This window comes from Saccopteryx bilineata, chromosome 5 (assembly GCF_036850765.1).
Source record: "Saccopteryx bilineata isolate mSacBil1 chromosome 5, mSacBil1_pri_phased_curated, whole genome shotgun sequence".
Classification (NCBI taxonomy): Eukaryota; Metazoa; Chordata; class Mammalia; order Chiroptera; family Emballonuridae; genus Saccopteryx; species Saccopteryx bilineata.
In genome coordinates this window covers 239,059,316-239,072,490 of record NC_089494.1, presented here as the reverse complement: position 1 = coordinate 239,072,490, position 13,175 = coordinate 239,059,316, and the positions used below count along the sequence as shown (strand labels likewise).

At 43.2% G+C, this 13,175-nt stretch overlaps 1 protein-coding gene across 2 annotated transcripts in view; it reads right to left on the bottom strand.

Moving 5' to 3' along the window:
- Positions 1 to 1,766: 1,766 nt before the first annotated feature.
- The window catches only part of RELL1 (RELT like 1), a 70,427-nt gene continuing 59,018 nt past the window's right edge, over positions 1,767 to 13,175 (bottom strand). Inside the window, exons 7-8 of one of the 2 annotated variants that reach the window (XR_010731958.1) lie at positions 4,781 to 4,828; positions 1,767 to 3,823 (exon numbers count right to left, since the gene is read on the bottom strand). The gene's annotated coding sequence lies outside the window, so the exon portion shown is untranslated. The remainder of the gene's footprint in view (positions 3,824 to 4,780; positions 4,829 to 13,175) is intronic. The other variant, XM_066280775.1, reaches the window with a different exon arrangement.

Sequence of the window (13,175 nt, the reverse complement as noted above, 5' to 3'; positions counted from 1 at the left end):
TTCATTGTGTTGACATGATTTCAAGTGTCCCACTCAATGTAACGCCATCTACACACCACATTGTGCCCCATACTCCATGCAAAGTCTCTGTCTGTTCACCCCTATTTCCCCCCTTTTACACCCCCTTTCCCTCTGGCTATTGCTACCCTGTCTGTATCTGTTACGTTTATATGCTTTTTGCCCAATCACTTCACCTTGTGTTATCCAATCCCCCCATTGCCCTTCCCTCCGACAGCTGTCCCTGTTCCCTGTGACCTGCCTGTTTCTACTTTGTTCCTCAGTTTATTGTGTTCATTAGAGTCCACACATAAATGAGATCATATGGCATTTTTCTTTCTCTGCCTTGCTTATTTTACTTAAACATAATAACTCCAGGTTCATCCACACTGTTGCAAAGGTAAGATTTCTTCTTTTTCATGGCCATGCAGTATTACATTGTATAAATGGACCACAGCTTTTTTATGCACTCATCCACTAATGGACACTTGGGCTGTTTTCAGATCTTAGCTATTGTAAACAATGCTGCAATAAACATGGGGGTGCACATGTTCTTTTGAACTAGTGTTTCGGGATTCTTAGGATATATTCCTAAAAGTAGGATGGCTGGGTCATAAGGCAGTTTCATTTTTAATTTTTTGAGGAATCTCCATACTGTTTTCCACAGTGGCTGCACCAGTCTGCATTCCCACCAGCAGTGTGGGAAGGTTCTTTTTTCTCCACATCCTTGCCAGCACTTGATTTGTTAATGAAAGCTATTCTAACAGGTGTGAGGTGGTATCTCAATGTGGTTTTAATTTGCATTTCTCTAATGATTAGTGACATTGAGCATTTTTTCATATGCCTATTGGCCATCTGTATGTCCTCTTTGGAGAAGTTTCTAGTCAGGTCCTTTGCGCATTTTTTTTTCTCATTTTTCCGAAGCTGGAAACGGGGAGGCAGTCAGACAGACTCCCGCATGCACCCGACTGGGATCCACCCAGCATGCCCACCAGGGGGCGATGTTCTGCCCCTCTGGGGCGTCGCTCTGTTGCATCCAGAGCCATTCTAGTGCCTGAGGCAGAGGCCACAGAGCCATCCCCAGCGCCCGGGCCATCTTTGCTCCAATGGAGCCTCGGCTGCGGGAGAGGAAGAGAGAGACAGAGAGGAAGGAGAGGGGGAGGGGTGGAGAAGCAGATGGGCGCTTCTCCTGTGTGCCCTGGCCGGGAATCGAACCCGGGACTCCTGCATGCCAGGCCGACGCTCTACCGCTGAGCCAACCGGCCAGGGCCCCTTTGCGCGTTTTTAATTGGATTATTTGTCTTCATAATTTTGCATTTTATAAGTTCTTTATTTTGGTTATTAACGCTTTGTCAGATGTATTGGCAAATATGCTTTTGCATACAGTGGGTTGTCTTTTTGTTAATGGTTTCTTTTGCTGTGAAAAAGCTTTGCAGTTTAATGTAGTCCCATGGGTTTATCTTCTCCATTGTGTTGGTTTTGATCATTGTTCCATGGTTGTATAAGATGTTAGCACGAGGGGCAGTGGAGTGCTTTTGCAACTCTTCTGTATATTCAACAGCATCTCCAAATTTAAAAATCATGATGGCAGGGCTGAGGAATGCTGTTACCATGGGAGGGAAATCCAGGGAGGACCGTCAGCCAAATGATCACTTGCCAAACCAGACGTGAGAAATCAGGCACCGTAACATTAAACACCATCAGTGAAACTTACCACGTGACACTTTCAGTACACAAGGGTCCCCCAACCAGACCATTCACACACAGCACACTGTACGTAACATTTTTATTTTTAACTCTGCTTTGGTAGTACAAAAGTTGTAAAAGTACAAACCAGACAGTTAAAAATATACTTGACACTCAAAAGGGTGAAATTTTTTTCTTTACAAAATTTTACAGCAAGGTGGTCGCCAACACATTCGTGACACCGAAAGTTCATCCACCATTAGTGTTTCGTACATTAACCCGTCGAGGCTCTCCAGCCCTTCCGGAGAAGGAAAGGAAACACAGGCCTGTAAACATCAGTTGCTTTGGGAACACTCAGGAGTTAGTGGATAAGAGAAAAAAGCTTATGTGTTGAAAACATTGAATGCTTAACTTTTGGCATATTTGGAAGCCAGACAGACAAAACTGCTCAAGTATTAGAAAATATTTAAAACGTACTGTTGGTATAAATATAATTTTAAATATTTTTGAGTATTCTTTTGCCTGTTGTATTGCTGTTCAAGAAAGTGCTCTGACCTGAATAAAGTTAAAAAAAAAATTAAAGCTGAAAAATATTTTACATATTACCCCTCACCATTTTGAAGGTATATTCTTTAAACAAACAAAAAAATGATGCTTATCTATAAACTAAAACTATTGGTCTAGACTACACACATATTATTTACACTAATTCACACCCCCAACATTCCTATATAGCTACTTTCTGGACCCCAGTGAAATTTATTTCCATACTGACCCCCTCTCGTCTGGTGTGTGTGTGTGTGTATGTGTGTGTGTGTGTGTGTGTGTGTGTACATATGCCTTTTCATTAGTTGTCAGTAAAAATTTGCATGAAAATGCACCTACCTACTATTCATCTAAAAGGTTAGAAACTTTTAGTTTGATGTCAGAAACAGAGTGGAATAAGTCTATTTACAGTAAATACTTCCAAATACATTTGAATGGAAATCACGTGGGAGTCAAATGAGAGAGACAGGCGCTTTTTCTCTCTGAAATAAAAGAAGCCAGAAGTAGGTCTGGGAGATTCTCTGCAAGTGGACCCTTCCAGCCTTTGGCCTAAAACCTCTCAAAAATCTGCTATCTTTGCCTCTGAGCTCTTTCAAGTGTTTCATAAACTTTCAGGCTTAAAATATTGATATATATATAGGGTTTTCCAGACCCAAAGGAGAAGTAACCACCAAGACTCTCTTAGATAATGAGCATTAGTAACAAGATGGAAAACAGCAAGTGACCAAGGAAAACCAGCCAGGGGAAGGTGCGGCCCCGCCGGCACAAGAATGATGATTTTCTGGTTTGTTTTAACTTTGGGTTGTCAAAACAAGAATTTTTGTTGTTGTTGTTTTTGTGACTTTAAACCATTTCCCCCTTTATTGAATGGACTAAATAAGAATGGCTTAGCTCAAGTTTCAAAAAAAAATTCTCAATATTTTATAAGTGACCTAGGAGAGGGGCAGGGTGGTAGCATTCTTGGTCTCAGAATCCAAAGTCTGCCATCTAGACCCATCGGACTCCATGACCTCTTGGGGGACCCATTTCTCAGGACTAGACTAGGTTATCTTCAAGGACCTTCCCCACCCACGAGTCATCTTTGTCTTTTGTAACAGTTAAACTGTAAGAGGCTCTTCTTACACCAGTAGGGATATAGGAAGTAAAGGTTAGAACAGAAGCACGTGCACATGTGTGTGCGCGCGCGCACACACACACACACACACACACACACACAGCATCCGCTCAGACTGCACACGAATAGCTCCGCTGTACGCAGTGACCATTCTGGAAAAGCTGTGCTGTACACACAGAGGCCAGGGAGGGGGGCCTGGAAGGGGTGTGGCTAGTGGTTGGGAAGATAAAACACGGGCTCTTTCCTTCCCTGGAAATGTAATACATCTTCATCCAACTTTTCTAAAACCAAAACTTGTTTCAAAGCCAACTGAATTCTGTATTCAGCATAGCAACAACATTCCCATTTAGCTTCGTCCCATATGCTTGCAGACTCCATGATAGAAATCGTATAAAAGGTAAAATATACTCCTCGGGCAACTTCAGATCTTGTTAAGTTTTAAGTTTTCAGTCTCTTAGAACTCTTCAAATACAGTCATTCCTGAAAGAGAAATCAAGAAAGGTAAAGCTTCCCAGCAGGTTAAGCATAGCATCACACACTGATCTGCCTGAATATTTAAAAACACAGAGACAGTGTGCAATCCGCCCTCTCCCTGGCCCACCCCCTGCCACGGCGTTCCTTTCCCTGTGACACATTTCACTAGAATTCGGTCCGCAGAAACTGAAGTACCACAATTTCAAAAGGACCTCGTTATCAAGGTTGTGTACATGAAGAAAGAATAAAATCTGAGAACCACAGTAGACAAAGGGAATCGGGCTATTTCAACACGAGTTTCTAAGGTGGGCCTTCTCCCTGTGAGTCCTGTATCCTTCTTGGGACCGTGTTCTTTAACTCCTCGGCCACATTCTGGCAAGTGAACAGGCTCGGTCACAAGGAACCTTAGCTGTCAGGTAAGGTGTCTTTCCCAAGACACATCAAAGAGCTAAGTCTGAGTTTGGGCTGGGAGTTCACGGGGTCAGCAGGAAAGACTACAGTGAGGAAACTCAGCCTGGGTCTTCGCTGTGCCCCCAGGGGCTCGGACTGCATCACTAAGTTCTAACAACGGTCCCTGTGTGTCTACATTTACATTACAAATGAAGCGCCTTGTAAACTTGTAAAAACAGGGTTTTATTTTCCAAAGATTTTTTGTTGTTGTTTTTAAACAAATGTCTCTTCAAGTGACAGACAGTTATGCACCCTATTACTTTCCTGTTTTGAAGACTGGGCTGACCCAGGATAGGACTAGAATTCTCGAGCTACTTGCGCATGTTGAAACACACGCACCCTGCAGGCTAACCTACACCAAGTTAAGGAACAAAACACTCTCTTGTCTGACAAACGCGTGTTTGCCTATAAATGCCAATCGAAATCAGAGATGAAACCAACTTGCAAAAATATGGAGGAACAGCAAAGAGTCGATAGAGATGCCTTAAGTATTATTTTTATTTTCTAACTCACCCTTCAAAAGATCATCCATTATTATCTATATTATCCTTTTCGGTCACTCTGTAATTTATAACATTCACAGTGGTTATGAGAGAGACAGACTGAGAGAGACAAAGATAAAGATACTGACTTACCAAACTAAATAAGTTGGGTAAAGGACCCTTACCCCTTTTACTAAAGAAGGAAATAAAATATTGTCCCCAAAACAGCACAAACTGAATTATTAATTGTAACTCCCTGCAACCTAGCATGGCTGAACTATATGGATTTCAACCTAAAACTGAATGAATCAAGTCTGGGAATACTTTCAATTGTGAGTCAATTAATATGAGGCAGAGGCGAGCAAGGAAAGAGGTAGAAAAAGGCCAGGGGTGGGAAAATAGAAAAATGGTCTTAAAAGAAAAAAAAAGAGAAGTTTCCCAGTAAAACTTCAAACTAGGCTATTATCTACAAAACAGGCATTTGACTATTTTTATGTCTTTTATCATCGGCTCCCTACGGCTAGACTTTTTTTTTTTTTGAATCAAGTAGAAAAGGGTCAAGAGGAAGGGATGTTAGGCCTAGAATGTAATGTTTCATCACAGTAAGAGTTTTCTTTCCGACAAAAACTTTTTCATTGGCATTTCCAGTTCTTTGCCGATTTGACCGACTTTAAGGAGCAGGATTGCAAGGTGGAGGCCCGGGCTAGGGAAGGGGCTCTCAAGCCAGAGCAAGCCGAGCGGGGCATGCCCTGGGGCACCAGGGTTTTACAGGAGGAGCTGTATGCATAGTGCCTAAGACAGCTGAGCAGTCAGTGGGTCTGCCCAGAGGTTAGCTCTCAGGATCGTTACCCTGTTACCACCACGCCTTCTCTGCCTGAACCGAGCAATCACAAATACCTTTGGTGACAGAGTAAAAATGCACCGAACACAGCAGCCCTGAGAGAGTAAGTGAAAAATGCAAATTGCTGCTCAAGGTCCTACTAACACCAGAAACTAAGCATAAAAAGTGGGGGCAGTTACGCTTTTTGAAAGCTCTGTTAGAAGCTCGTCAGCACTGATGTGCAGTTCTGGCCTCTCTCTCCACAAACACACAGTAACAGGCAGCCCTTCACCAGCACAGCACTCTCAACTTTCAGGTGAATATCTGTCTCATCAGAATGACCATCTAGGCCCTGGCCAGTGGGCTCAGTGGTAGAGCATCAGCCCAGCATGTGGATGTCCCGGGTTCAATTCCCAGTCAGAGCACACAGAAGAAGCAACCATCTACTTCTCCACCCTTCCCCCTCTCCTTTCTCTCTCTCTCTCTCTCTCTCTCTTTTCCCCTCCCACAGCCATGGCTCAAGTGGTTTCAGCAGGAGCTGAGGATGGCACCATGCTTTGCCTCAGGCATTAAAATAGCTCGGTTGCCAAGCAACAGAGCAGCGGCCCCAGATGGACAGAGCACTGACCAGTAGGGGGCTTGCTGGATGGATCCAGGTTGGGGTACATGCAAGAGTCTGTCTCTCTTCCTCCCTGCCTCTCAAGTAAAAAAAAAAAAAAGGAAAAGAATGACAATCTAGGGGAAACAGGACAGATACCACATGTTCTAGGCTCGTACATTTCCAACAGTGGCCTTATTTCTGGGCTGTCACATTTTCACATTGTTAAATCTCTTCTCGTTTCATTCTACAGTTGTGAATATATTCATATTGATAAACAAACATAGACTTTAAAATTGTATTTTTTAAAAGATTATTTATTGATTTTACAGAGAGAGAAGAGGGGGCAGGTAGAGCAAGAAGCATCAACTCGTAGTTGCTTCACTTTAGTTGTTCATTGATTGCTTCTCATATGTGCCTTGGCCGGGCAAGCAACCTCAGCCTTCCACACTTTACCCGCTGCACCACCACACGTCAGGCTAAAACAGTATTTCTTGACCACAGCACAGTAATGTTAAGATTGTCAGAGATAAAGCCATTATTATTCCATTATTATGTTTCGATTCCGCTGAAGCCACGGACACAGTAACTGTCTTTTATCCACAGGGGGACCCGCTCGAAGACCCTAGGTGGACGCCCGAAACCCCGGGCAGTACTGACCCCTGCAGACATCCACTGTGGTTTCCCCTCCCATACACACCTACGATGAGGTTTAATGTAGACATTAGACACAGTCAGGCACGTGAGGGGTTCCTGAACACAAGCCCTGCGAGACTGCGGATGTCCATCTGATAACCCAGAGGACACTCTGTGACTGCCAGGCGGGGAGCAATGTGTGCTGGACCCAGGGATGAGTCCCGTCCCGGGCAGGACAGAGCAGGACGGCACGAGGTTGGATCACGCCACTGAGAAAGACTCTCACTTTGACAGTCATGAATTATTTATTTCTGGAACTTCCCATTTAATATTTTGGACTGTGGTTGATGGGTTAACTGAAACTGTGGAAAGTAAAACTTCAGATAAGGGGCGGGGAGGGAGGACTACTACATCTTTTTGACTAAGCTCTATATGTCCCTTGTTAAAAAGGATTCTCTAGAGAAAAGGATCTGATCCCTTCAAAAATTCCAGACATGTTTTAAAACACTAGAAACATAAGTACTCAGACCTCCGAGGACAGGGGGCCGAAGACGGAAAGGATGTCCCGATTACTGAACAGCAGGCGCTGACTCTTAGAGTGCTCACGCTGTGCCGCGCTGCGGGCGGAGCACTGGAGATCCACTAACTCAGTCTCCATCGACTCCGTGAGTCAGCGACCACGGCCCTTTCACAGGACGAAGCCAGGCTCACAGGCCCAACAGCACGCCCAAGGCCACGCATAATCACGGCAAAGTCACCCCCACTGCAGCCACGCTGGGCACCACAGACACAACCATGGCAGCCCTGAGATGTGCTGGTTCCTTCCTTCACCTGTGTGGGGGCCACAGAAAGGGACAGCGGACCCCAGAAGCCACGGCAGGGCCACTCCCTGGAGAAGTCACTGGGCTACACAGCAACCATGAAGTGATGGAGTCGCTGTGGGCACCTCTGTGACAGTGAATGGATTCAAGCCTACAGAATCATACAGCTGGCTTTAGAATTTTCTAGGACACTTAAATAAAAATGGGGAAAGTTATTTACAGCAGCAGTCAAAATTGCAACAGTCATATTCACACTCAAGTCCTATAGCTACGGGTGTGTGAACCTGTAACGCTTCAAGAGCAAACATCTTTGCTAGGGGTTATCTGGTACCCGGCTCCAGTCAGCCCCTGGTCACGTGGTGGCAGGTGCTAGCAGAGAGCGTGTAACCACCTGACAGTATGATCTGGTAATCCAGTCCTGCCTGCATTAGACTGGCACCTGGTCAGGTGGAAATTGACAAGGAGATATCAGAAGGGGTCTGTAGTTCTTTCAATCTTGCTCTGATCTACATGTTGTGGCAAATTTTATAAATTAATATTAATATTTTTGTATCCTTAATAAAGGTTTCATGTTTATTTAGAATGCATAATAGATTCATGCTAATCTAGGCTAATCTGAAGTCTCTTTAAGTCAGAGTTCTCAGAGTGATCAGTAGCACGACCTTTATAATTGGCTCAAGTACTATTAAAAACTGCAGATTCATTGGGCTGAGCCCACGACCTACTAAATCAGAATCTATGGGATTGGAGCCCAGGACACTGCTTTCTTAACAAAGTGCACAGCTGATTAATGCACATATAAGGATTTAAGTCCAAAGAAAAACCCTGTACTAATGTTTGTCAACTGGTAATAACCATAAGAATTAAATGCAGGCCCTGGCCGGGCAGGTCAGTTGGTTCGAGCATCGTCCTGCTACGCCAAGGTTGCAGGTTTGATCCCGGTCAGGGCACATGCAAGAATCAACCAATGAATGCATGAACAAGTGGATGAACAAATCAATGTCTCTCAATCTTTCTCATATTCCCCTCCTCCCCTCTCTCTTGAAAAAAAAAAAAAATCAAGAAATTTAGTTCCAAAGGGCAAACCCTGGAAACACAACACTACAAGGGCATCTGAGGTAAAAAAAAAAAAAAAAAAAAAAAATATATATATATATATATATATATATATATATATATATATATATATATATATAAGAAATGGAAGGGGAAACAGGTATGACAGAAGCATAAAAGACTGACTTATTAATTTTAAAAATCTCAGCAACTCAATCTAAAGAACAAAATTTTTCAATTATAAAATCATTTTTAAACTTATTTCAACATAGTTGGGAACTAGAATTCAGGTCATCTGCAGAGGTGTGTTTTAATGACTGGATGAGTGAGCTATATCACACCTGTTAAGGAATCACTGAGGGCCAACTATACACAAAGCGCCACCTGAAGGCATGGCAAAAGGTGAGAAGCCACAGTGTTAGCCTTCAAAGAGCCTGGCGCTTGTCAAGAGAAAACTTAAATAATCAGCTTCCACCCAAGACGAAATGAGGTACACGGCATATCCTTTCTTAAGCAAAACTAGGTATTTCAAAACTTTTTTCATCTAATAATATATCGTAGATGTATAGTAGATGCTCCGTGTCTGTGCATATATTTCTACTCACCAATGTACCTCCCTGCTTAGCTGTGTGACAATTCCCTTGTCCCTTTACCCTCTTCAAGACAGGGTGCTAACCAAAGAGACCATGGGACCCAACCTGTCTGGAAAGTCTCCATTTACATATATTTATTCTATGATCAAATATGAATAATATTTATAGTGTTCCCTTTTACACGGCGAAGAGTCTCCTTTTGGACGCAAGTTCTATTATCATGCCAGTGTTAACATTTGTCTTCACCGACAAAAAAGCAAAAGGTGATCTCATTTCAGTGTGTATTTGATGATAGGTAAGATCAGGCATTTTGCATGTTTACTGAGCATTGCATCTCCCGTGCATTGTAAGGGTTCTGCATCCAATTCCAATGTATGTGTGTGACTTTGGGGGGGGAGGGCACTGGCACACAGGACAGAAAGTTCTAACCCTCTAGTCACATGCTCGGCTGGCTCCCCAAGCAACCAGCTCCCAGGGGCTTTACCAGTGACCTCAGTGACTTCGCAAAAGATACCTTTTGCTCTCACCACTTAGGAAATGCCAAGGGTTTTATTAGCTTTGTGCCAGAACTGCCTATGAAGACCAAATATATATGTCTTATTATAAGTCACAATATCACAGATTGCCACATTATAGCCCCTACTTTGGGAAGGAGTTTAATAATTAAATTTTAGTTTTTAAAAATATCAATAGTCAGCCTGACCAGGCAGTGGCGCAGTGGATAAAGCGTCGATCTGAGATGCTGAAGACCCAGGTTTGAAACCCCAAGGTCGCCAACTTGAGTGCGGGCTCACCTGGTTTGAGCAAAAGCTCACCAGCTTGAGCCCAAGGTCACTGGCTCGAGTAAGAGGTCACTTAGTCTGCTGTAGCCCCTGGTCAAGGCACATATGAGAAAGCAATCAATGAACAACTAAGGTGCCGCAATGAAGAAGTGATGCTTCTCATCTCTCTCCCTTCATGTCTGTCTGTCCCTATCTGTCCCTCTCTCTGACTCTCTCTTACAAAAAATAAATAAAAATTAAAAATAAAATAAAATAAAAATACTAATAGTCAGCAACTTTTTATGTATGTGGGTCAATTCAGAATAATTTAAAATGTTTATAGGTACTTTTTTCCATTCAAAATGGAAGTAGTTTTTTAAAGTAGCATAGAGATAAAAGTGTATATTCCTGCAAATTATATTGCCTTCTTCACTAAATAACACCAATGAGAAATTACGCACTACCTGAGTTTTGTCTGACGTCAGATTCGGATCTTACTAGGAAGTCTGAAGCTTGCCCTTGATTGAGTTACACCCTCTCAGTTATTTAAATGTGTTCATATATTTAGCAAAAATGAGTTTCCCAAGCGACAGTTAAGTGAACATGTGACTTACTAACCCTATGACAGTAAGAGTCAGAGCACATTATTTCAAGTAAAATGTAATTGACAAAAATATTGTTCTGTATCTGGAAAAACAAGTATTTACCTAGGAAATATTTAAATATAATTCAGCAACATTAGTCTCAACACAACTAGGATTCAACGTCTACACTAAGGTACAGGTATAACTTATTACTCGGAATAGTACCGTGTCTTCCTGGTGACGAAATCAGACCGGTGAGACCTTGCCTCTCTGCTGGCTGGTGAGCTACAGCTCAGTTAACCCGCCATCACTAGGCCTCGATCTGAGCATCAAGTGAACAACACTACCAACACTACAACACCTGATAGGTTATGTCAGACCTGGCCTCTCCGAGTCGCAGAAAAATTAAGAAATATTTTTTAAAAATAGCTTTTCATACATCTATTTGCTAAGTGTATAAACAGGACTTAGTGAATATGGTAGTAACATCAAGCCTTTGCCTCCTTAGCACTAAGTGCCAAGGGACAACATCCCTAAGAGGTAGGTGGTAGTAGTATCATTATGCCCACTTTTCAGATGGAAAAGCTAAGTTACTTTCCCAAGACCACAGAACTTAACAATGATAGAGCAGGACTTCAGCACGAAGAGCCTGAACTGGGGAGTCACTTACAAGATCCTACATCCTGCTATAGATAAAACAGGCACTCTTCGTTACTTAAGCTCCTGTATTTCCCCATGAATAAGATGCTTCCATGTATAAGACGCACCTTAATTTGGGGGTCTGAAATTTGAAGAAAAAAAAAGTATTACATGAAGTTATTGAACTCAAGTTTTACTCATCATTAAAATTCATACAACTCCTCATCACTGTCAAAACTCCCATCCATTAGTTTGTCCTCATCTGTGTCCGATGACGAATCACTTGTCCTCATATATTGCCTCGTCCTCAGTTCCATCTATGGTATTTGAAATGCCACACTTCTTAAATGACTTGACAACGATCTCAATCTTGATATTATCCCAGGATCTTTTCACCCAGGTACAAACTTCTCCTATAGTTGGTTTCTTCACTCTTCCTGCTGGTGTCAAATTATCCCCAGACAAGTAAAAAAAAATCTACAACAATGTGCTCAAAAACAAGTGCTAAAAGCAGGAAATGCAAGTTTAAAAATCTACAACCACTGTATAAAATGCAACCAGTTTTTAGACCCCAAATTTTTTGAAAAAAGATGCGTCTTGTACATGGGCAAATATGGTATTTAATGTTAGTAGAGATCAAAGCCTCAAGGTACAAATTAAGAGAAATAAAAATCCTGGCTCTAACTATGAATTCCCTCTTCTTTCTAGTCCTGGGCAAAAATGTCACCGAGAGCCTTTCATATTTTGCCTCGCGTGAGCCCCTGTACTCTGTCTCTTTAGGTCCTGCCGTCTCCATAAGCGTCCAATGCTGCCGTTTCCATGGTGAGAAGGGCAGATGCCTCGGCCCCTCTTTCCTAAGCTCTGGTCAAAGGACAGGGCTCCCAAGGGAGAAGAGAAAAGCTCTCTGAGGGGCCAGTGGGCCAATGTCTGCTCAGCAGCAGGGAGGGGCCTGCCGCAGACCCTTCCTCGGGAGAGGCGCGTGGAGGGGAGATGGCTTGCTTTAGTGGAAATTCAAAACAAAGCAGAAACCTCCAGTTCCCGTGCTGTCTAAATTCTGGGAATACTGACAACTATGTTTGGGCCTCTTCTGTACACAGGACAAGGCTGTGGAAGAATGACTTACAACAGCATAGTGATGACAACAAAGTATGTTTTTAGGTCCACCCAAAACTCTCAGATTACATCCATAAATTGTTTGGAGTTATTCTCAACAACAAAGAACAAAGAAGGCATGGAACTTTTAAAATGCACCCAGCATCTTTACTATTCATAGCTCAAGCATGTGGGAGAGTACAGCCGCAGGAGTCCAAGGAGCCTAGAACCATCAGCTTCAACGAAAAGGGGGAACTGTATATACGTATGTATATTGTACAAGCACGTGTATATGCATAGAATAATCCCAAAAGGGTACAGAGGACAGCAAGATCTCTGTTTTATTTTACTTTTTTATTTTTTTATTTTTCTGGAGTGAGAAGTGGGGAGGCAGAGAGACATGTGTATCCCACATGTGCCCAACTGGGATACACCGACAAGTCCACCAGGGGGCGATGCTCTGCACATCTGGGGTATCACTCTGTTACAACCAGAGCCATTCTAGTGCCTGCGGCGGAGACCATGGAGCCATCCTCAGCACCCGGGCCCACCCCGCTCCAATGGAGCCTTGGCTGCAAGAGGTGAAAAAAGAGACAGAGAGGAAGGAGAGGGGGAGGGGTGGAAAAGCAGATGGGCGCTTCTCCTGTGTGCCCTGGCCGGGAATTGAAACCCGGACATTCACATGCCAGGACCGATGCTCTACCACTAAGGCAACTGACCAGGGCCAGGGCGGCGATATCTTTAGTCACCTCTTGGAAAGGAGACTGGGAGATGATATGTGTGTGCAGGGGAGAAGAGGGTGTAGACAGGGTGAAGACTTACATTT